At 38.8% G+C, this 26,372-nt stretch overlaps 1 long non-coding RNA gene across 1 annotated transcript; it reads left to right on the top strand.

The window, feature by feature from the left end:
- Nucleotides 1-1,086: 1,086 nt before the first annotated feature.
- On the top strand, nt 1,087-2,307 carry LOC137435241 (uncharacterized). Its single transcript, XR_010986023.2, has 3 exons — nt 1,087-1,219; nt 1,799-1,922; nt 2,084-2,307. It is a non-coding gene; the product is annotated as an uncharacterized LOC137435241 (long non-coding RNA).
- Nucleotides 2,308-26,372: the final 24,065 nt, after the last annotated feature.

Raw genomic sequence — 26,372 nt, 5'->3', positions numbered from 1 at the left:
AGATGGGAAGCAGCAGTACTCGTCCACAGGGAGAAGCCAGGTAGGCAGGAAAGTAATAGAAGTCACTTCTGCTGTGAGAACGAGGCTGCATAATACTGCCGCAATTACAGGGGATAAAGCTAGGTGTATCTACGAGCTGGTGCAATTTCGAAGTGAAAATTCTGTGCTTTTTTGTTGTCTTCGGTGCTCTAATCATGCTACAGAGAAAAGGATAGATCATTTTATCACATCCCAGGAATTGTAACAAATCAAGGAACTCAAAATGAGAAATTATAAATAAATAAAAATGGAGGGCGACGTGGCGCAACAACATTTCACACCCTGACATCGTTGATGACAACAAAGAAATTCGTTTGTGTTATTGCCATTTCATCAGTAGTAAGTACTTACCCATGCCATGAGTAGTGTATATATGTTGCTTCTGGGACACTCTCATTTTCCCATTGACTTACATGTTAATTTTTCCCCTCCCTCATTGCCCCTAAACACCTCTATTTCTCTCACCCTGTTCTTTACGAACCTTCTAACCTTTTGACATGTTATCCTTATTCATTAGACCACTTAAACAATGGTCCTTCTGTGTGAACCTGTGATCCTTCTGACCTTATGGACCTTTTAACCTTTTACTCTTAATATCATCTGGTGAATCATCTTTGGCCCACTCACACAACGACCCTACAAATATGTGTTTATGTGTGGGAAATAATTTAATTCTCCTCCAACTTCCATCACCATACTCAAACCATTTTTAAATTAATTCTTCGCTTTTGAGAAATGACGTTGTTTCACTGACTTGGATAACTTCCCAGAAAGTTTTCATTGTTTCGTTTCCTGTTTTCACACACGCCTTGAGATTCCTCGAAATGCTGTCAGCCAGTTCTCTTCCCTGAATACATTTTACATTATAAAAAGCCGTATTCAGTTCAATTTTAAACATTGTGAATCGACGAAGATGAACGACAACTTGTCTTATTCCAGTGATGAAGAATACTCACCAGGGTAAGTTTCATTCAGAATTGAACTGTTGGTGAGAGCTTTGTATGTGATTAATTTAAATTTATATGACATGATATATTTTTTTTTATTACAGCAATTCAGGTTTTGAAAATGACCTGGTCTTGGCAGAAAATGAAGTTTTTCCGAAAGAGATTTACAACGAGGCGAATGAGCATTTAAACCATTTGCCTGTTTCACCGTTCTTGGAAGATTCATATGCAAGGTAAGATACTAAATATTAATACATTTGTGTTGAACGACGCTGCCTTAGTGTGTGTGTGTGTGTGTTCGTGTGTGTATGTGTTTGTGTGTGTTCGTGTGTGTATGTGTGTGTGTGTATGTATCTGTGAATGTGTGTGTGTGTATGTGTATGTGTGTGTTCTTGTGTGTATGTATCTATGAATGTGTGTGTGTGTGTGTGTGTATGTGTGTGTGTGTATGTATCTGTGAATGTGTGTGTGTGTATGTGTATGTGTGTATGTGTGTTCGTGTGTGTATGTGTTTGTGTGTGTGTTCGTGTGTGTATGTGTGTGTGTATGTATCTGTGAATGTGTGTGTGTGTATGTATCTGTGAATGTGTGTGTATGTGTGTATGTGTGTGTGTGTATGTATCTGTGAATGTGTGTGTGTGTATGTGTATGTGTGTATGTGTGTGTGTGTATGTATGTGTGTGTGTGTATGTGTGTATGTGTGAATGTGTATGTGTGTGTATGTGTGTGTATGTGTGTGTGTGTGTGTGCGTGTGTGTGATGTTTTGTCAAGCTTACTTCAGCATAGTAATTTCTCCTTATTTTGTTTGCAGCCTCGAAGACCAAAGCTTGGAGTGGGACGATTTTGGACTCCATAGGAATGGTTATTTCCTGTCATCCTGTGATATCCTTAATTTTCATCTCAACGATCTGAACGCTAAGCTTGATTTTTTGGAGGTAAGCATGTGTGTATGTATTGTATTTTGGCCATGTGTGTGTCAATGTGTGGGTACACCGTTTCGAATAGGTACACCATATCCCTGCGCATTGTGGGAGGTGATTCAGGGTATATCATTCATTTATTTCTCTCCTTGTTTTACCCCTCTTGCCTTTGACAGAAAGAGATTCCAAACCTGAAGATATCTGCTGCTGTTGAAACTACCTTTGACTTATGTTGGGAAGAGATTGATGATTTGTGCTGGGAAGAAGTTAAATGTGTAATACCTCAAGAAAAATGTCTTAAAAATATAAAGATTTTGTTTAAAATATTATTTATATATATATGCTTTGTCCAGAATTATTTAATTATTAATTACAAGAAAAGAATAAAGGTTAGAAGGAAGGGAGAGTACGTTCCCCCACCCTTGATTCCCCCCATCCCCCCCTCCCCTCCCCTTGTGTGTGTGGGGAAGGTGGGGGTGGGGTGAGGGGGGATCAAGGGTGGGGGAACGCACAGGGGGGTGGGGGGTGATGGGTGTGGGCGGGGTCTGTGTGGGCGGGGTCGGTGTGGGCGGGGTCTGTGTGGGCGGGGTCTGTGTGGGCGGGGTCGGTGTGGGCGTGGCTTATGATTTTTAATTTATTGAATTTTTTTTTTATTATTACCACGAATTAAATTAGCTAATCTGGGTGGGGTGAATAGAAATGTTGTTTAATGAATTATTAGCTTTGTTTTTTGTAATTCTTGCGAGTAAAATGAACCCAAGATTTCTTCTCGATTTATATCATTTAATTTGTAAGTCCAAGGGTTTGTAGCCATTACATCAATGATTATAAATAATTCATTAGTCCATTTTTGTGTATAACCTTTCTCAAAATGGCTTTTCCATTTGTATATCCTTACAATATCACCAACTTTGAACTTGGGCTTTCTCAAATTAATCTCCTTTTCATATTCTAATTTTGTAAATGTTTCTGATGGTTTTGATTTTGTTGATGAATGAACTGTATTGTTGTAATCATCTACAATATCCTGAATTAAATACACCCATTTTTGAGAACCGAGTTGTGTGAATTTTTAATATAATTTCTCTTTCAAAGTACGATTAAAACGCTCAATAACAACTGCCTTTCCTTCATTAAAGGTGCTGTATAATTTAATACCCTTCCCCTTAAGAAATTTCATGAATATTTTGTTGTAGAACTCTGTTCCCTCATCGGTCCACAGTTTCTTTGGTTTTCTTTTATCCCTATCAAATATTAGCTTAAAGGCTAACATTAAAGTATCACCCCTTTTATTTTTTAAAGGGACATCCCAGGCAAATCTACTCCTCAAATCAATAACGGTTAAAGCATACCTGTATCCCTTATCATTATTTAGTTCGATTAAATCAGCGGACCATATGTGGTCGGTGTATTTAGAATAAACTTTCCTTCTTTTAAACTTTGTGATTATAGGTTTATGTAATTAATTAGCCAAAAGCTCCTCAGTCTTGATAACATCATTGGAGTTTAATAGTTTTTTGGGAAATAACCAAGACCAAGTTTCAATTTAACACTTATCATTTTTTTCACAATAAACCTATCAACTTTCTCTCTCAATGTCGGATTTCGTATCAAAGACAAATTATACAACATTTCTCTGTCTGCTTCATGTTTTTCATCCAATGTGGTGGTATCCCCATAAGCAATATCATGCTTCATACACACTTCATCAACCCTATTTTTTGGTCTGGACCTAGGTTTAGGATTGTCAGCCTCATCTAATCTTTTATCCAAGTTTGTTCCTGGACCACAGAAAGAATACCCTGGAAGGTGTAATTCCCCTGGAATTCCAGTTGTTGTAAATTTACTTCCTGACAGAAACTTTTGTATGTCTCCTCCTCTTTTAGGAGAGATGAATTGGCACTTTTTAGAGCCACACACTTGACATATTCCTTTTTGACAAACTCTATTATTTTTAGCTTTAACATAAGAGATATTTTTAGATTTAGTTTTCTTTTTACATTTGAGACAATAACTCATATTTATTCATCAGAAAAATTCCGACAGAGTATCAAAACCTTTTTGGTTTTCAACATATACATTTCAATCTTGATTTTAAAAACATAAAGAATCCTAAGGAATGCCTTCACTCTCTCCTCCATTTATTTACAAATAAAACTAACTAAAGTCAATTACACCAACATCATCAATCACATAATCTTTTCCTTCTTCTTCTTCTTCTTCACCACTTTCTCGTTTAAATCTCCTCCCTGAAATTGAAGACATTGACGTTATTTTTGAAACCATTATCTTCATAAGAGTTGTTAATTCTTTAATTTCCTCTTCGGTGCGTTGAGATTGATTTATTTGCTGTAATACACTCAATCTTTTACGAATCTCACTGATTTCCATCTTTTTATATTTTTCCTCCCTCTCTCTTTGCTCCCTTTCCTCCCTCTCCTCCTTCTCCTTTTTCTCCCTCTCCTCCTCCTTTTTCTCCCTTTCCTCCTTCTCCTTTTCTCTCTTTCCTCCTTCTCTTCTTTAACTCCTTCCTCATTTATCTTAGCAATTTTTGATATCAATATTTTCACAGCATTCATTCTTTCTTTATTTTCCTCTTCGGTGAGTTGAGATTGATCTTCTTGCTGTAATACATCCACTCTTTTTTGAATCGCTCTGATTTCCATCTCCCTCTCCTCCCTCTCTCTTTGTTCCCTCTCCTCCTTCTCTCTTTTCTCTCTTTTCTCCTTCTCTTCTTCAACTCCTTCCTCATCCCTTGCGACCCTTGAGTTTAAACCCCAAAGAATATTATACATATACTCATCTGGATTTTGAGATATTCTTGTATCTATAATTATTTTTCTCATAATAGGATACCAATAAGATTTGTTGACGATTTCTAAAAGAGTTTTATATTTCATAACTTTGAGAAGTTCATTTTTATTTAATACTTTAAACAAGTCTCTATTTGTGGGTTTAACAATATCAGTATAAGGCCAGTTTTTTTATGACAAAATTCCCATGTATATGCTCCAAATCATAAGGTATGTAATACCGAGCACCCTTTTCTTGTAGGTATCCTTGAATACAAAAATTATAATTCTCTTGTAGTCTTCTTCCTGTCATTTATGTATCAGAAATATATGTGAGATTAATATTATGACAGGTAATACCACCCCATCTTCCCACTACCAAATCGGTTTGTATTCCTCGGCTTTCTATCCTTATCTCATGACCTTCCTTCTTTGTCATGCTAACCATCGCTATACTATCATATATTTTTCTTTTCTTAAAACCATGTATTTGTTGTTTATTAATTGTACTTCCACATAAATCCATATCCTCACCAAGTGGATAATATTCTTCTTTACGAGACTGATTCAAATCATGTAGGTCTTCTATGTTTATTGAAAAAGACCAATTATACCCTAAATCAGGCATATCGTACCCCCATTTATTAATTCGCATATTAACTATATGTCCTTCTTTATAAAATTCAATTGTAAGCAGGTAGTTAAATTCAATGAGGAAAGGTGTATGGTCAGTATAACCAGGTGTTGTGGTTGTAAATTTTACTTGTTTAACAAAACGTGCTGTTTTCTTTAAAAATATATATTGTGATAAATCACTAAAGCTAATTAAGTCATTTGCATCTGTAGGGTTTGGATAATTGATTAATTTATAAGTATTCTTCATATTAATATTTTTACTTACACTATATTTTTGTCATTCAGCCTGTGCCTTTGTATAATAATTTGATAAATCAATATCCTGAGAGGATTTTCCAAAGATAGAACCATCTTTTCCAACATAAGTCATTTATATTAGATTAAAAATGATATCATAAAAATTTTCATTATTGTTGAGTTGAAATAATACATATAAACATAATTGACCACAACATTTAGAATTAATTTCTTGAACTTGAAATGTTTGATAAACACCATTCTGTAAGAATTGTATTACTTCAACAGGTGGTGGCATACCATAACTATCAAAATAATATTTATCCTGACTATTATGAACACAAACCCAATGAGAACCATTCTGTGTGTCTAAATTCATAATAATATTCTTTGTATTCTTATTTATATGTATTAATTCATCTCTCATACAAATAACCACATTATCAATTTTTAGTGTTTTACAATACTTAGTAAGTTCTATATTTGACATTGTATTCTTTCCAAATTGTTTAAACCATTTATCCATTTATTTATGAGAAAGATACAATCCATTACCCCGTTTAGTTAGTTTAACACCCGCTTGAGCGATAGAGGAAAGCATATCTCTAACCAACAATCTAGCTTTATCAGGTAGACTTTCAAGTTTTTGAGCAAAATCTACAATTACACCACTTCCACTAATTTGTTTCTCCAACTCCTTGTTATGTCTTTCCAATTCTTTTTGAGCTTTTAGTTGTGCCTTCCTTTCGTTAGCAGTTTTTACCACTGCTGAAATACCACCAGTCAATGCTCCCGCCGCACTTAAACCAGCAAATAAAGGAATTAGAAACGGGAGAAATCCTCCTCTTGACTCGTCTATTGAATATTTCTTTAACATAGGTTTCGTCATTTTAATTTTAAGAGATCCAACATCATTTAGTGTTTTTACTTGTGTGTGTGTGTGAGTAAAACATCAATTCTTACAGCTCCTTTTCTTTGAATTGTATTAACATTAATAATACAAGGCTTTTGATTTTGAATACAAGATGTTAATTTATTAAGATTGATTTGATTAACATATACCCCAACCATTTATTTATGAGAAAAAACCTATGTGATATTAATCATAACACCATTATCTGTATTAATCTGTAATTCTGTTTCCTCCAAAAGCAAACAATATGCATTAACCTCTTCACTCTCCCCTCTTTCAATGTATAGAGAAGTATCCACTCGATTAGACTTTATAGTTTCCTTTTGAGAACTCAGGTCAATTGCGTAGATTGTATAAAGTTTTTGAAACGCAACCATATCCAAAATAGGATCATTATTACCATTACTTTCACACACCTTTTGGTAGGACTTGTAGGCTTCCGCATAATCATTTTTTTCCCAATCAATTTCCAATCTATCTCGCGGATAAAATGTGCCATCAAGAGAAACCCGAAGTTGTTTCACCTTAGCATTATCACTCAGCGCATTATTCTTATTAGTACCGTCCTCTCCATCTGGTTTTAAAAAAATGAGCCAGAGGTATCGTGGCTTTCCTTGAAGAACACCCAAATTCCAAGTGTAGGTAGTGTGTTCCAGTTTAACGTGTTGACATCTTCTTTTAAGGTATGATACATTTAGCGGTTTCTTTGAGTTAAGTCTTCTATTTAACATCTCTTCCGTTTTAAGATTAGGAGTATATTCACTGATATACCAACACAAATCATTAATAACAAATTTATTGTTGTCTCCAAAAGCATTTTCATCCCCAAAAAGCAACCTATTTACATTATCATTCCTTTGTAGTTGAAATCTAATTTTAAGACCATACAAAACTTTGTCATAATCACAAAATCCAAATATACCTTTCAGAGGTACTGCTACGGTAAAACTATTCTCTGGTTTTGTGTCGTCATTATACATTGCCTTCCTTTGACTATAACCAGGGTCTGTGTTTGTACCCGTTGACATATCAGTAAAGGTGGGCGCGATTCGGAAAATTTTAAGTCCGCTTACCGCTTATCCGCTCCGCCAGCCCGTGTAGTCCGATTCGCTTATCCGCTTCAGCGGCCGAAAATCTTAGTCCGCTTACCACTTATCCGCTTATCCGCTTCGATTCGATTTTTAAAAAGCGCTTCGACGTTTTTAAAGCGATTTTTGACGTTTCTAAAGGGAATTTAATGCTTTTTAAGCCTAAATAGCCATTTCTAACTACTACAAAGACAAACAAAGCTTTTAAGATCAAAAATATACATTTTTATTTAAATAAAATTTATTCAAAATTTATTGAAATTAAGTTTTCCACTCGACTCTACTCTACGCTACAGTTAATTTAAATATAATTTTAATATATGCAAGTTACATTAAAGAAAAATCAATTTGCCCGTCCTTTCTTTGACAAGAGAGTCTACTAGTCAACAGACTAGCAGTCTGTTGACTAGTCCTCGTCTTCCTCCTCTACCTCGTGGGCCTTCTTGAGGATTTGGAGGTTGCCCTTCACGAAGACGAGGGCCTCGAAGTTCGGTGCAGCCAAGGCCGACCTCTTAGGCCTGAGGATGTCCGACCCGTAGCTGAACACGCGCTCGACCGAGGCAGAGCTCGGGAGCGGCGTGTTCTGCCTGAGAAATAGAGTTACCCAAGCATCACGGAACTCGAGCGGGAAGAGATTGGGCGAGAGCCGAGTTGTTAGGGTTTCACTTATTATTCACTTAAATAAATATTCACAATTCTAGAGTAACGGCTCAGGCTAACAGCTGATTTGGCGAATCGCGATGCACTTTAATTTTTCGGTAGTCCGCTTACGCTTATCCGCTTCGGTTTCTGGGGGTTGTTCCGATTCGCTTATCCGCTTCGAAAACGTTAGTCCGCTGCAGCGGATAAGCGGATAAGCGGACTTTCGAAGCGGACCGCCCACCTTTGCATATCAGGAATAAAACCTTCAACAGCTCCCTTACCCATTCTATCACCAAACGAATATAGTGTAAATTTAATCATTTCAGATGTAGCAGAGACATAATCAACCGCTTCAACCTCTTGTGTTCCAATATACAGGCGAACACTATCAAACATTTTCCAGAAGAAATCATTTACGAGTGTAGCATTAGTATTATTCGCAGCCTTAGTGAATTTAAATTTACACAGCAAGAAACTATCAGCTATATTCAAGTAAGTTTGTTGATTATTTATTTCAAAACTTTTGGTTCCGTTTGAATTCCAGTCTGTTCCTGTTATAGCATTTACCTTAAAATAGTCTTCCTTTTTAGTGGAGTTTGAAATGATAATCGTATCATCCAAATCATAGATACTATCAATCGCTTCCATACTTGTATTTATATATAATAGCATTAAAATTGTTGAAACCCTGACCCAAGTATTTTAATGATTTTTTGTCGTTCTTGTGAAGATAGTTGAGTTTTACCTTTTTTTATTTCTTTGATTGCTTGTAATTTATGAGACTCCTTTTGAGCATCTTTTATACTCTTTATAGCACCCGCAACTGAACCCACGGCAGAAGCAGTTGAACCAATTAGGTCTTTATGTTTAAGGATGGTTGTACCAATACCCATTAGAGTATCAATTATCCCATCTCCTTTATTTCGAAATTGATGACCTACACCTCGTTGTCTCTTAGGTTTATAGTATCCTTTACCCACATACCTTGTATAGTATGGTGAAAGGTACATGCCCTCCCTGTAATTATTTTATATTTTCCCAACTCATGTTTTCTCACAATAACCATTATTTATTTATTGAAAAACTTCACGTAGGTGAATTCTGATGGATATAATTTCATCATTAAAGGATATCATACGATTATCTTGGTCGGTTATCCTAAAATTTACTCTATATATGGTTTTTCCTGACACAGGTAAATAGACAAGATTTTTTGGTTCCATATTAAATTTATAACCAATCGGGGTTGAGTATGCACTGAATGAAAATATTGTATTTGTTCTTATTCCATCGTTATAAGCACCATCAATCAAATCACAATGAATTAATACTGAATTTATACCGGAGGATATTTGGATAACATTATCACTGTAAAATGTCCCGTTATTTTCAATCTTTTTTGAAGAGAAACCCAATAGCTCTCTAAACGAATTTTCAATCGTGAAATCAACTTTATAATTATTTTTAAGTTTAATAGTTGATTTTGAAGTGTGTTTTTGAATATCTATTACAATATTTTTTGGTTCATCACCTTTTTCTTTCATAAGGCGAGAGACTTCTGAAGATATTTGAGAAATCTCGTAAGCTCCAGGTGAAACGGTTATAGTTTTATATCCACTTCCTGGATTATAACTAAACTTGTTGTTTTTCTCTGTGATATTAAAAAGGGTATTGTAAGTTTCCATTGACAACAAAGATGCCTCATATGAGGTAAGGGGGTCAAGTTGTAGTGGGTAAGGGAATGAAGCTGTGTAATCGCTCGTTGTGAAATTAAAACTAAGAATTGTGCTTCTCATCTTATTTAATATCTAATAAAATATCTTTGTATTGACATTTATTAATTATTTTCATGTTCATCAACTGATCTAAAATGGCTGAGGATTCATTAAAACAATTGTTGTTTCCAGCCTTCTTACTACCTAACAACAATAATAGCCTATTAACTAATTGTGATGGGTCATTTGGAAGAAAACTAACACCCGAACCAAGCTTACTTAAAGCATCAATAATATGTTTCTCCTTCTCATTCTTCTTACTTTTACCAGCAACATAAACTCCATAATCAAGTGCATTTAGCAACTCAATATATACCCTATCTTCCTCTCTTTCCATATCAAGTGGTTCCTCAAAATATTTTGAACCGCTGAATCCGGGGTTTGTTAGAAGAAACATTAATCTTGGAGTTAATTTAACATTTGGTTGAGTAGAACTCAAGAACATCAATTCATCATTAAATATCAATACCTTTTCTTACACAAGATGAAACACTGCTGGTTCTTCTGTTGGAATGAGACCTGCTCTGGTTTTTGAATCTGCCAAATATTCATTGTTTTGAAGAGCTTCCACTACATAATTAGGGGGTTGATTTACCTCCTCAAGTTTCTGAAATAATTCTTCATCATTATATTCTAATTTTCCAAGTTCTTGTTTTGTTATCTGACTAAAATCTTTGAGCATTTGAAGTTTTTTCGGAGTAAATTCTACCGTGGGAACTGTAGGGTGTTGAGTTTTTAAAAGCGGTTTAAAAAATTTCTCTTGTTTTCTTTCAAACGCTTCTTCACCAGTTAGTTTCTGTCTCCGTTTCTTCTTTATCTCTTCCTGTTGCTTTACAACTTTTGAAACCAACTCTTGATGTTCCTTAAACTTTCTTTCTCTTTCTTCGACATTCATTTAGTATTGAAAAATATCATTTAATGAATTGTAAAGGTCAATGGGAAAATTTTCCTTTTCTTCATCATTATAGTAAATGTGTTGAAATAAATCCTTTTCTTTAAATATTTCATCAAATTCTTTATTGGTATTAATACGAGTTGTTATTTCTTCTTCACTAATACTTGTATCTCTGCTTTTCATACATTTGCGTTGAGTCTCCTCATCGATATCAAAACCGAATGATAAAATCTTAACTCCATCACCACACAATTGTTTAATAATTTGTCTCATTCCTTCAGGATTAGTTTCTAAAATCCCAAGACCATTAGATTTTACTTTATTTAACTCACTCTTACAATGTGAATATTTTGTAGAACCAAGAGAGACCTCCTCAAATATTTGACCTTCGTTCCTCAATCGCATATGTTCCTCCATTGAAATGTAGTAATAATCTTTCCCTTCTACTTCTCCTGGTCGCTTTGCTCTGGTTGTAGTACTCACAAAACGAATCATAGGGTGTTTTTTAAAAAAACTTACAATCTTTTCATTTTTACTATTCAAGAGTTTAGATTTATGAAAGTTCTTTCCAGAAGCAGATTTACCCACAAGGTTAATAATAATTGTTGTCATTTATATATGTAATTATGTTTAAAATAAAAATACATCCTTTAATATCTCATCTTGTTTCACAACAATATATTTATATTTTCCAATCGTGTGTTTCATATAATTTTCAAATTCTTTTTTACTACATAACGTAGAGCAATTATCTCTCCAAAAATTATTTACATCTATTGAATTTAACTTAAATAAAATAAAAGTATTAGCATTGTTTCTTATTGAGTGTCGAGGGAGTTGAAAATATGACTGACTAAGATAAATACAATTACAAGAAGAATGTCTCCCTCTTGTATAGTAGCTATCCATTACTGTTTGGTTTCTCTCATTAACACAATCATCAAAGATGACGAGGTTCTTTTTTGATTTATCTAAATCTTGAGGTGAAGGTATATCATCCGTATTATCACTGAGAATACAAGTTATGGGTTTTGGTTTAGGTTTCTGTGTATCACAAAATAGTTGTATTATATCCTCAATGTTATAATCATTTAGTTTGTTTTGAAGTTTAAATAAACCGATAATGTCTTCCTTTTTAAGACCTGCATTAAAACCCTGTGAGAGTAGTTGATACTCGGGTTGAAAACTTGACTTCGTAAAAATTATTAAATTATCATAATCTAAAAAGTTGGGGGTAAGGAGCATCTTTAAAAGCAAACAGGTTTTTCCACATCCGCTTGAACCAACTATTAGACATCTCAATGAATTTGGAATGTTTTTATGGTTATTAAATTTTATCTTATTTTCCCAAACGGGTAAAAAATCATTCATTTATATATTTGGAAAACAAGTCATCCAACTTTTTTGAGCTATTTTAGAAACTCTATATTTTATCCTGAGTTCGGGTTTAATTTCAAAATAATTCATTATTTTATTTATGTAGTATCTTGTATTAACATTTCCATTAAAATTATTTTGAATAATAAATATCATTAAACCCTTATACATTTCCTCAATACAAAGAGTCTCTTTCCTTGTAAGAAATGGTGTATTATCACCATAATGCTTAACATTCATCTCTCTTATTAATCTTGTAAAGTAATTCATTTTTGGTTCTAATTTAAAAGAGTTATATGTTTTTTTATATTTCTTATTATCATTAATTAGAATATAATCACAGAATAAACATTGTTTATATGAATCCTCGACATTAAGCCCCACTCTATCACAAGCCGGACAATTCTCTAATTTATCATATGGAGAGTCTGGAAATTCTAAATATCCTTCAGAACTTATCATATTTATGTGGTAAATTTTTACTTAAACTAAATGCAAGTTTATTCATTAATAAATACAATGTTTCAAAGCACAAAAGACAAATTTCAATCAATCTCTACTTCGGTGAAAGATATAGAAAAATATGTCAAAGATGTTAAATTGAACAAAGATAAATATGTAAATTTTTGGGTAAAACCAGTTATGGAAAATAACATGAGCCCCTCTATTTCATTTAAAGGAAGAGCTCTAACTATACCTGGAAAGACATCCATTAAAGTAAATCTAACAAAAGTTTCTCCTCTACTCCTGGCAATTTATTCAAAGCTTGAAAAAGTGATTGACCACGATACTTTGAAAAAGAATGATAAGACCATCAACAATACTCGTGGAGAAATTTGTATTTACTTTAATAATCCAAAGGGTGTAGATCTAAGTAAAATGAATGATGTTAATATTTCTGGTGAAATGTCATTTCGTTCTATGATAACTTCTATGATATCTTCTATGAAATGATATCTTCTATAACTTCTATGAAAAGTTATCTATGATAACTAACGAAACTAAATTTCGTTCTATGTTCTATGATAAAGATAACTTTTGATATTAAAAATGTAGAGATTGAATCCGTTAATGAAAGAAAGTATATTGGTATAGATGGAAAGGTTTTTTCTGCTAATTAAATATGAGTCATTACAGCAGTGAAGATTTTACTATTTCAATGAACTCGGACAATAGTGATGATAGTATTTCATTGAACTCGGACGATGGTGATGATAGTATTTCATTGAACACAGATGATAGTTATGATACTAATAGTTTGTGCTCAAATGATAGTTATGAGAGTAGCTTTATTGATGACTCTGAGTATGATTCTGAGTATTCATGTGATAGTTATGACTTCGATGATTCTGAGTGAAAAAGTGTTTTAGTTTAAGCACAGCGATATATATAAAACGGAGCTGTAAAGCTCAAAAGTGTTTTATTTTAAGCACAGCGATATATATAAAACGGAGCTGTAAAGCTCAAAAGTGTTTTATTTTAAGCACAGTGATATATATAAAACACCACGTTTTCTCACGCTATAAATATGGTTTATTGTGATACTTGCGAGAAGGAAGTAAAATATTATAAACAACATATTCTCACCGCAAAACATACATACAACATTCTTAACATACTTTCCCCTCTTCCACCTAAAACAAAACATTGTAAGGTCTGTAAAACAACCATCCTCAAGAAGGGGTTTAAAGCCCATCTTAAAACTAACAAACACTTGTCAAAATTGTTTACTATTAAAAATACTGATGGTGCTTTCAAAAGACATATCAGGATTCGAATCTTTAACTTCAAACCTCCCGAACCAAAGCCTATAGTTGATGCTGTAGAAATAGTCAAACCTGCTGTTCAAACATTGATTGAAAAAACACTAAAAGAAATGAAACCACTTAAATTTTATATGGGGGTAAAATTAGAAATGACAAAGGATAAAGGAGTTATAGATACACCATACATGAGAACTGAGCCACACTTTATATCTTCATATCAAGATTTTAAAACATCAGGAGTCTATGATGAACTTATTAAACAAGAGCAAGATGTGGATAATTCAATCGTAGGAAGTGGATTCAATATAGGAAAAATTATTTACATAGACATTCATATTCTTAAATCAGATCCTCCAAAAGCTTCTTCTTACATTGATTTACCCAGTGTTATCAAAAATAGAAAAGCAGTTATCAATATCAAAAATAAAGACAATAAATATTTTCTCTGGTCTATTTTAGCACACTTACATCCTCCACATTTTCATGATGAAAGAGTATCTCATTATAAAAAATATGAGAATACATTAAATACAAAAGATCTAAAGTTTCCGATGACTTTAAATGATATTCCTAAATTTGAAAAGATGAATAATTTATCAGTTAATGTTTATGGTCTAACAGAAACAAACAACATTCAGGTTTTAAAGCTTTCTGACAATTGTAAACAAACTCATATTAATCTTCTATATTTTAATTCAGAGGAAAATTCACATTATACATACATCAAAGATATTGCTAAATTAATAAAACCACAAGTATGTAAAAGAACAAATAAAATATATATTTGTATGCGTTGTCTTAACTTCTTCCATACACAAGAAAGATTAGATAAACATTCAAATTATTGTGGTGAACATAAATCAACGGTAATCAACATGCCTAAAAAAGACTCAAAGATCACATTCAAAGATGAAAAGAAAACAATAAAACATCCATTTGTTATATATGCTGATTTTGAAAGTATTTTAGAAAAAATTGATACTGCTTCTCCAGATCCAAAAGAATCATACACAAATAAATATCAAAAACATACTCCTTGTGGTTTTTGTTATTATATCAAATCATCCGTTGGTGATAAATATAACAAGTTAGAGATGTATAGAGGCTCAAATACCCCAGAGGAGTTTGTGAAACGACTAGAAAAAGACTGTGTTCGATTAACCAAGATAATGAGAGAAACCAATAAACCAATGTCCTTAACAAGTAAAGAAAAAAGGGAATTTATAAAAAACAATGTCTGTCATATTTGTGAGGAGAAAATTGGTAAAGGTCGAAAGGTTAGAGACCATTGTCATCTCACTGGTAAATATAGAGGTCCGGCTCATCAAAGTTGTAATATTAATTATCAACTCCCCTCTTTCATTCCTGTCTTTCTTCATAACAACGCTCATTATGATACACATCTATTTATCAAGGAACTCTCAAAGACTTCTGGAAGTATCTCAGCAATTCCAAACATGGATCAGAAATACATTTCATTCACAAAAACAATTCACACATCTCCTATTACTCATATCAGATTTCTTGATACATTTAAGTTCATGGCAAGTCCATTGGCTAACTTGGTTCAAAATCTAAAAGAGTTTCCATGTCTTTCAGAGTATTTTTTAGATAAAGATTTTCTAACACAAAAGGGAATTTACCCCTATGACTATATGGACTCATTTGAGAGATTCAATGAAACACAACTTCCTTCAAAAGAAAATTTCTATAACAAATTAAACAACAGTAATATATCTGATAAAGATTATGTACACGCACAAAATGTTTGGGAAAAATATAACATCAAGAATCTTGGCGAGTATCACGATTTGTATCTCAAAACTGATGTGCTTTTATTGGCCGATGTATTTGAAGCCTTTAGATCTGTTTGTCGCACTGGATATGGATTGGATCCTGCTCACTACTACACAGCACCTGGATTGGCCTGGAGTGCGATGTTGAAAATGACAAAACAAGCTTTGGATTTGATAACCGATGTTGATATGCTTTTGATGATTGAAAAGGCAAAAAGAGGTGGAATTTCACAAGTCTGCTCGAGTAGATACGCAAAAGCAAATAACAAATATCTTCCAAATTATGATCCAACGAAAGAGAGTTCTTACTTGATGTACTATGACGCGAACAACCTGTATGGCTGGGCAATGTCTCAGGCTCTTCCTTATGGAAAACTTAGATGGGTAAAGGAAAAAGACTACAAAAACGTTTTACAAGATGTATGTATCTCTACACAAAAAGAATTGGATGAAGAAAAAGTTGGTTATTATTTTGAAATTGATTTAAAATATCCAGAGGAACTCCATAACCTACACAAAGATCTCCCATTTGCTTGTGAGAAAGAAAGTCCAAAGAAAGAATGGTTGAGTGATTATCAACGATCGTTTGATATAGGTGAATCAACAGAAAAATTACTTACTACATTATATAACAAGAAAAATTATGTTCTACACCAAAGAAATTTGCGACAATATTTATCAAAAGGTCTAAGAGTAGAGAAGATCCATAGGGTTCTAAAGTTCAATCAAAGTCATTGGTTAAAGGGGTAAATTGATTTTAATACACAAAGAAGAACAGAGTCAAAAACAGATTTTGAGAAAGACTTTTATAAATTGATGAATAATGCGGTCTTTGGTAAGACTATGGAGAATGTGAGGAAAAGACAAAATATCAGACTATCAACATCTTGGGAACAAGCATCAAAATTAATTAATAGACCGAGTTTTACTCGAGCTGAGGTCTTTACTGAGAACTTTTGTGCGATCCATTTGATTAAAGAGAGTATTGAAATGAACAAACCTATTTATATTGGAACAACAATTCTTGATTTATCAAAGTCATTAATGTATGATTACTTTTATAATAACTTGAGGAAGAAATATCAAAATGATGTTAATCTACTTTATATGGATACAGATAGTTTTATTTTGAAAATTAATACCAACGATGTTTATTCAGACATGAAAAGAGACATTAATATCTATGACACAAGTAATTACAGTCCAGAGAGTGAGTTGTTCTCTTCTAAAAATAAAAAGGTGATTGGAAAGTTCAAGGATGAATTAGGAGGAAATGTTATGAGTGAATTTGTGGGATTGAGGTCAAAGGCTTATGCTTATAAATACATTGTGAATAACGTTGAAAAGACTGATAAGAAGTTAAAAGGTGTAAAGAAAAATGTTATTAAAGAAACAATAAACTTTAAGGATTATTATAACTGTTTAACAACAAAGAAAGAAGAGTTTAGAAAGATTAATGGAATAAGAAGTTATAAACATCAATTATATTCAGAAGAGATAAATAAGAAAGCATTGGGGGCTTTTGATGATAAGAGGTTTATTTTAGAAAATGGAATTGATAGTCTCCCTTATGGTTATATAAGTATATAAGTGATAAGATATATATAAGTGATAAGATATATATAAGTGATAAGATATACATAAGTGATAAGATATATATAAGTGATAAGATAAGACGGGCTACCGCCGCCTTTTTTACTATTATATAAATGATAGAACCAAGTACCAACCAGACTAAAGAGTGGAGGTGTAATCAACCTTGGTATATAAATGGTAAACATAACGAATGTGAAAAATATCAAATAGGTATAATTGAAAAGACAACTGGTAAAACAATTTACAAAACAAATAAGAGAATTAATTTAAATACCGGTGAATTGGGTAAAAAAGATGGAAATATTTTTGAGTGGACGGAAAACTTTGATGGTTGTCAGGAAAATATATACTTTAATTTAAAAATGGTATGTGGCACTGGAGGCGCTCAAACAAGAACATTGAGGGAGGTTTACCATTGTATCTTAGCTCAGTTAAAATATCTTAATAAAGAACCAAACTCAAACATATTTTTTGTTAATATATTAGATGGTGAAGAGAGTGGCAAGATAATTAAATTATTTCCCACACATAAACAAATATTTGTAGGGTCGTTGTGTGAGTGGGCCAAAGATGATTCACCAGATGATATTAAGAGTAAAAGGTTAAAAGGTCCATAAGGTCAGAAGGATCACAGGTTCACACAGAAGGACCATTGTTTAAGTGGTCTAATGAATAAGGATAACATGTCAAAAGGTGAGAAGGTTCGTAAAGAACAGGGTGAGAGAAATAGAGGTGTTTAGGGGCAATGAGGGAGGGGAAAAATTAACATGTAAGTCAATGGGAAAATGAGAGTGTCCCAGAAGCAACATATATACACTACTGCCATGATATACACAGTATTAACTAGAACGGCACTCAGTAGAGCTCATACCTCCGCCAGGCTGACCAGTTTATGTCTTGTATCCCACTGATAGGCTGGATCTGGATTTGTAACCGGACATGAACCAAAATCTAATCAGTTTGTTCTTGTCACCGAACCAACTGATTCTCCAAGTTTTGTCAAAACCCGTCCAAAACGTTTTGAAATATCATGCTATGTATAGTTTTTTGGCCCCATCTCTCAATGATGAAAAATCACTTTAGACATTCTAGCATCCGAATCCAGATACGGATCTTCACCAAAGTCAAATTGATGCGTCTTTGTCACACACCCAAACTGTCCACAATGTTTCGTCCGAATCCGTCCATAACTTTTTCAGCTATCCTGCTGACAGATAAACAAATATAATACAAGAAAGATGTTATACAGAGCACGATACTTGCAAAATCCACCGCTCCCCAAAAAAAGTTGCCATGGATACATTAAATGGTCCATTTCCTTAAGATTAAAATTGGCAATCTTAATGAAAGTTCGGGTCAATCGGATGGAAACTGATCAGAGAAACTGATCGGAAACAATCGGAGAAACGAAGGTCTCCGCGTTGATGAGCCGACGCCGTTTGACATCGACCAAAAGCCCATGCGCGCAAAGAAAATCTGCATCCAGCAAGGCCATGGGCACGTTCGCCGTGATGAAGTCCCACCTGAAGCGCTGGCCCCCGAAGCAGAATGCGACGCTGCGCGAACCGAAGGTGCGGATGGAGGAGCCGTTTGCGGCGACCAAGGCGGGGCCGCACAGCGCGGCCTGTTTGTCCTGCACCGAGGCATGTATCACGCTCAGCTGAGCGCCAGTGTCACACAAAAAACGCCACCCGGACTCCGTGTCCGTGATAAACAGAAGGCTGCCTGAATGGCCGACGCTCATGGCAGGCAGCGAGCGCCGGCCTGGTCGTTTCCCGACCTGCCAAAAGTGCATGGTGGGCGGCACGTTCTGGCCTTCTGCCTGAACCTGGTGTGGTAATAGCACATGGGCCGCTCTGGTGGAGGCTCCGGCGGTCGCGTCGGGTTCAGTCGACGGGGCGTCGCGGCGGCCGCTGCCGTCAGTGGCATGGACTCGGCTGGTGGTGGTGCCGGTCGTGGCGCGGGCGTTGCCTCGGTCGGCCCAGGGTCCCAGGCGGCCGCTCTGACGTGTCGCCTGGCCGAGAAAAATTTATCGGCCTCCTTGGCCAGGGCGCGAGGGTTCATGATGGGCGAGTTAGCCAAAGCTAACCGTACCTGCCCGGGGAGCCGCTGGAGGAACAGCTCGCGGAAGAGGAAGTCCGGGCTGTGGTCACCGAGAAGAGCAAGCATGTGGTCCATGCTTTCGGCCCATCCATCCGAAAGCATGGACCACATGCTTGCTCTTCTCGGTGACCACAGCCCGGAATTCCTCTTCCGCGAGCTGTTCCTCCAGCGGCTACCCGGGCAGGTACGGTTAGCTTTTGTGTGTTCAGTTTGCGATATAAATTGCCGCCCGTTCGAGGGGCGGATTCAGCGTGCTTTTGAGTTCTTTGGTTTTGAGCTAAATAAATAGCTCGGTGAAACTTCGTTCCTGTGTCGTCCATTTTGTCTGGCTTTATCGTGCGAGCACAGCTCCCACAATTGGTGACCCAGCACTTCGCACTGCGGAGTATGTTTTTATCCGGCACGACGCACACCGGGGACCGTTCAGGCCGCCGTACGATGGACCTTTCCGGGTCCTGCAGAGGGACGACAAGTCATTCATCATCGACATCGGCGGCAAGCCGGACCACATCTCCGTGGACCGCCTCAAGCCGGCCCATTTGGACCTCAACCAACCTCCAAGGTTGGCCCTTCCTCCACGACAGGGCCGTCTCGCGTCAACCAAGCCCCCCGCCCGACCATTCACCACCACGCCGCCTACCACCCCCACACGAATCACCAGGGGTCGTTTCAGCCGGGTCATCAGCACCCCCCTCAAACTGACTCTCCCGGTGCAGGTTAATTCTGGGGTTACTGGAAGTTAATTCCCGCATGTCGCGGTTACCGGAAGCATGACACAATTACCGTGCACCGGCCGATGATGCAACCGGCGAGCGGTCACGTGTCCGGGCTCGCCCGGGCGTGTCCAGACTTGCCCTTCTCGGGCGAACACTTGCCTTGCATACCACGCCCCGTCGGGAGGCGTGACCTACCTATTTTGCATACCACGCCCCACCTGAGAGGCGTGGCTTTTGTGTGTTCAGTTTGCGATATAAATTGCCACCCGTTCGAGGGGCGGATTCAGTGTGCTTTTGAGTTCTTTGGTTTTGAGCTAAATAAATAGCTCGGTGAAACTTCGTTCCTGTGTCGTCCATTTTGTCTGGCTTTATCGTGCGAGCACAGCTCCCACATCGCAATAATTAAATTCAACACAATGTTTTGCATTTATTTTGTTTGCTACCGAAGGTGGACGGATGTTATGTTTTTACCCATTTATCTATCTGTTAATTGCGAAATGGAAGATTTGCAAGTTCTGTAGCCAACAGTATTGGTTGGTCTGGTCTGTTATTCTGTTTGTCTATTTTTTGTATGTCAATCACTGAAGGGTCACATTTTAAATCCGAGCTCCACGAAACTTAACCACCTGGTAGAGGTACTGACTGACAAGCTGGAAGCCTATTGTTTTTTGAGGTCAATATGTCAGAAGGTTAAAGGTAGAGGTCACCTAAATCGTCAATTTTCATCTGAATTGCTTCATATTGTTACATGGAAGAGGGAGGGAGAGTGACGTAACATGGTCCATGTGTTTTGAGTAAGGTAGATTGCCATATTACAGGAACCTGTTAGAGTAAGTCATTTTGTTACACGTGACGCTGAGGAGGCAGCGTATGTAATTTATAGACTGGATAGTCAGGGTAAAAATTTTTATGCATAAACACCTCTTTTTGTGGGCGTGGCCATGTGAGGACTTCCCATCAGAAAAAAGGCACACGTGTCACGTGTGTGCAAAAAGGACGTCGCAATATCTCAACCCAGTTTGTGCCAGCCACAGCGGCGTAGTGCGCTGTATGATTGGGACGTAGGGAAATACTTTTTTACAGGACGGTCTGAAGGATGACTCCTCACAAGGACAAAGGGGGAGTGAAGAGAATGGACACACCAGAGCTCCCAGAGGACTCGAGACAAGGACAATGAAGGAGTGGTTTGAGAGAGCTCAGAGGAGAGAAGGATAGGAGTGTGACGAAGAAGAGGGAGGATTGAGACCAGGAAGAAAGGCCTCGAGAGGAGAGAAAGAACAAACCAGAGAGCTCCCGGCCCCCGGCGTGTAGGAGGTCATGTGTGGAGAAGAATTGCGGTGGAAGGGACGGAGCGCCACGAGGGCTGGTTCTCAGGGTGCACGTCCCAAGGTGATCATCGTAGCAATTTTTTTAATGTTTGTATTTAAGTGTGAACTGCAGGCCTTTCACTGCCTTTCACTCACACACCGCAGGCAGGTTGGTGGTCTTTCTGTCTTCTACCGACTCCTCTCCGGCCTTGCTCCCCCAGCTCTCTCTGTGCTCTGTCCCCCCCCAATATTCCTTCAGGTCGCATAAGATCTGCCAGCAACCCTCTTATGGTAAAATTGCCAAAATCTAGGCTCTCTGCTCACCTTCACTCTTTCATTCCCCCTTTCTCCCACCTCTGGAACAAACTCCCCCACTCCCTTCAATCCCACTCCTCCCTCCAGGTCTTTAAAACAGCTGTTCACCCCCATCTCTGATCTTCCCCCATCCAAAACCTTGATTTTTTCTACGCCCGCTAATTCACCCCAGATACACTTTTTTTGAAATTCCAACTTCTTTCCTGGAAGTGCTTGCAGTGTCCATATGTTTTATACCTCTCCCACCTCCCCCCAAGCCCTCCCCCTCCCACATTTCTCCCGATGTCCCTGCTCTCAAATGTTGTGTTTGTGTCCTTCCCCCTCTCTCCCCATCTTGTCTACCGCTCCCCTTATTTTTTGTGTTTTATGTGTCGATTTGACTTTTTGTGTGATTAATGTTAGCTCTTTCACGAGCCTCGATCTTGTATACAAAAAAAAAAAAAAAAAAATTAACGTGCCTAGTGTGGGTTAGGCATTACTTAATTACATTAATTTTCTTGGCTTATATAAGTTTTCATGTTCTCTTCTCCCTTTTTATGTCTGTTACTTCGCATGGTTAGTTCCCTGGGACAAAGAATCCTGGCACTGAGGCATATCATGTGTTAATGAGCCTCAGACATGACTATATATATATATATATATATATATATATATATATATATATATATATATATATATATTGTTGCGGATATGAGGATTGCATTTTTTTGATTGTGTTGTATTGTGGTAAATTGGTGATGAATATTGTTTATTCTGCGCCTCCTGCCTCCGGAGCTGTGTAAAGGTCAAAGGGCGTCCCATAATTAGTCCAAGAGCATACACGTCAGCCCATCATAGATAGATTCCCTTCATTCCCATTCCCAAAACTTTCATTTCCCCTTTCGTCATTGCCAGGCCTCGAGTGCCATTGCCAAGAACCTCCCCTCCAATTGCCGCCATTGACCACAAGGCAGGGTCGGAGAATAAAGGCGTGTCTCCACCTCGTCATAGAGGGGAGGAGTGAGCCAGCCCCACTCGACCAACCATGAGCCAGGGGTTTGGCTAGAGAGGGCGGAGGAAGAGCGATCGGGGAGGTTCGAAAAGGTTGAGGGGCGGGGCCTATATAACCCACGGCAGGGCGTTTCCCGAAGAGATGAGCCTTTTACAGAGAGACGAGAGGGAGTCCAAGCAGTTGGGTCCAAGAGAGGCGCTTTGAGTTGAGTCCGAGAGAAGTCCAGAGTTGAGCTGCAGCTCGAGCCACCGAAACTGCACTTACTGCAGCTCGAGCCACCGAAACTGCATTTACTGCAGCTCGAGCCACCGCAACTGCATTTACTGCAGCTGGAGCCACCGAAACTGCAGCCACAGCAGCGTGAGGCCTGGACGGCAGTTTGGAGCAGGGCCGCGAAGGAGCGGCGGCTGCCCAACGAGTCGATCGTGCTGCAGGACCAGTTGGACCTCCCTATCCCGCCAGCCATCCACCAGCCATCCACCTGCCATCCCTATCTTCATTCCCCGAGTGAGTCGTCTTTGTTTGTTCTATCCTGGGTAGATAATTAAGCTTGTATAAGCTAAGGATTTCACTGTGTCACCTGCGTCTCATGTGCCTGTAAATAAACGCGACTGCTTGCTTTTTGCTTATATGTGTGTAAATAATAAACCCAGTTACTCTTCTGTACATCTTTTTCCTCTTTGCATTCGGTCGCTTTAGAGTTTTCCATATTGAGCAGCTGCGGTGCGATACGGCCAACGTTTGGGGTTGAATCGGGTTAGTCGGGGAGTAACTGTTCGGCCGCGGTTACACCACCGCTCGGTCAAAATAACATCTTAACCGCGTCCGTAACAATTGGTGTCGGGGAGTGGGATACGAGGCCCGAAGTGCGCTTAACGCGCTCAAAATTACAAGCTGTTGGAAAATTGTGTTTTAAAGCAAAACCCGAATTTTGAAATCGCGCCATGGCTGGTCAAGGCGACGGGATGCCGGTGGGAGAGATAGACGGGGTGGAATCGACCCAGGACCTCGGGGAAATGTATGTGGATGAAAGAGAGGAGGAGAACATTGGCAATGTGGTTGAGGGGGTATCAGATGCACAAAATGGCGCTCTCGCGCACGAGGTTTCAGGCGCGCAAAATGGCGCCTTTGCGCACGCGGTTACAGCGGCACTAAATCTCGCCGCGCCCGTGACCGTAGCAGCGCCACCGGTGGATTTGAACCTTTTTATGATGCAAATGAAGGCCCTTATGGAAAAGAATAGTGAGCAATTGGGAGACCAAATTAGAGGTTTGAAAAGCAGTATGGGACAAATGGGGAACCGGATGGATGCTCAGAGTGAGCAAATGGGGGGCAAAATGGGAGAAATCGGGGGAAAAATGGGAGAAATGGGGGAACGGCTAGAAGCTAAATTTGAGGGGTTAGACAACGGGATAAAAGAGGTAAAGAATGGGTTAACGGGGGTGGAAAATAGAATGGCTGCCCAGGAGAATCAGTTAGAGGGGGTGAAAAATGGGTTAATGGGGTTAGAAAATAGGATGGAAGACGAATTGCGGGAAATAGGGGAGCAATCCGCCCGGGAAATCGAACAGATGGGGAACCAGATGGAGGAGATGAAAGAGGAGATACGACGAGGTGTAAGTGAGGAGGTCTTGGGGGTACGCGAGGAGGTAAAGCGAGGCGAAAAGCGTATGGAGAAAGAGGTGAGGGATAATACGGCAAAGTTACAAGGGGGAATAGAAGATCTGACGGAGGAGGTGGAACAGCTGACAGAGGGACAAACGGAGTTAGTGGAGCAGGTTCAAAGGAACACTGCGGTACTAGGAGGGTTAAAGGCGACACAAAAATAAATTAAAAATGACTTAATAGCAACACAGGGGCAATGTCAGATGGTACGTGAGGGACTGACAACTAGGTTGGACGAGGTGACGGAGGTAATGGAGAAGAAGGACCGGCAGGTGAGGACGCACATAGAAACGGTCAAGGTAGCCTTAGAGGACGAACTTGAGGAGACGCACCGGGAAATAAAAGAGGTGAAGCAAAAATTAGAGGAAGTGGAAGAAGAGGTGAGTGAAATTAAGAAGAGACGGACAGACACTAAAAGAGAAATCCAGGAGGAGGTGATGGAATATGTACAAGGTCGGTGCTCAACTCATGATGTGCTGCTCACTACCCCAAATAAAGAGTTTGCAGGTGGCGAAGGAGGTGAGGAGACGAGGTGCCAAGGTGAGTGGCGATATACGTGAAAATGCATATGATGTGAGGGGAGCTTCAGTCGGCTTGGGGGTTGATGTGGACCCGGGTGTTCGTGAGAGGCCGTTGGTGAAGTGTGCGACAGGTCTGGTGTGCGAAAGAGGAGGTGTGTGAGAATGTCCGACTCTGGGGTGTGTGAGGAAAAAGTGCGCGCCGAGGAGTGAGTGTGCTGTCGAGAGTGAGTCGGTCGTAGTGCGTGTGCGAGGGAGCACATGGAAGCGCGTAGTGAGGAGTGTTACAGAGGATGTAACGAAAGAGTGTACACCTGTGGTGAGTGTTACGGAGGAAGTAACGAGAGAGTGTGCGCAAGAGGATGTGAGAGAAAGGTGTGTAACGGACAGGGGCATGAGGAAAGAGTGCGCTGTCGAGAGTAAGGGTGAGTGCGCTGTCAAGAATGGAGGTGAAAGTAGTGAGAGTGACACGGAGCGTGAGTTGGTTGTGACAGGTGAGCGAGGATGTACACCTGGAATGGTAGAGCGTGTGTGGGAATGCACACTTGAGTTGGTCGTGAGGCACGTGGTTGGGTGTGCGAGTGAGAGCACACCTGTGATTGTCACAGAGGAGGTGACCGAGGAGGGGGCGCGAAGAGGTGTGTTGGTGAGGTGTGCGAGCGACGAATGTGTGCAAAGGTGTTCGGTGGTCAGGTGTGTGACCAAGTCTGTGAGCGGAATGAGTGTACCTGGGTGTGTTAGAGAATGTGCAATGACCAAGAGCAGGGAGACAGCTGGATGTATGAGTAAGGAACGGGCTGCGGGGTGTAAGCATGCAGGTGAGGCATCGACGGTAACCGGGTTAGCGGTTAGAGCGACTTATAGCTGAATCGGGCCCTCGGTGCGTGCCGGGCTTCGCGTGCCGCGAGAACCAGCGGGGATCTGAAGCACGGCGGGTTCGAAAGGACCGCCGTACGCGATCCACGCTGGGCCGCGCTGGGAACGGCCGCGTCCGTGCTCCGCTAGGCGGAACGGGCAGCCCGATAGGAAGGGTCGTCATGGCGACCCCCTTTTGTTAAGGCGTTCCGGCAGGTCGAGATCGGGCAATTGGATGGCTCCGCGCCGAGGTGGTGCGTGGGATCTCGTCCCGGGTAAACCTCCTTCCCTGCACCGAATGTCGGACGCATCCAGCCGCCGGCACCAAACAACCCGCATTCATTGCGCGGCTTTACGAAGCCGGGCTTTGGACAGGAATTGGCGCACCGAGAGGCATTAGTGAGTAGACTGTGTGACGAGAATAGTGTTTTGGCCCCGAAATTAGAAAAACAAAATTTGATGATTGGCAAAGGATTGGCAGA

Source organism: Myxine glutinosa, unplaced genomic scaffold (assembly GCF_964187855.1).
Source record: "Myxine glutinosa unplaced genomic scaffold, kmMyxGlut1.1 SCAFFOLD_1665, whole genome shotgun sequence".
Lineage (NCBI taxonomy): Eukaryota > Metazoa > Chordata > Myxini > Myxiniformes > Myxinidae > Myxine > Myxine glutinosa.
Note: the sequence above shows the minus strand (reverse complement) of the source record. Positions and strands in the feature narration are given on the sequence as shown.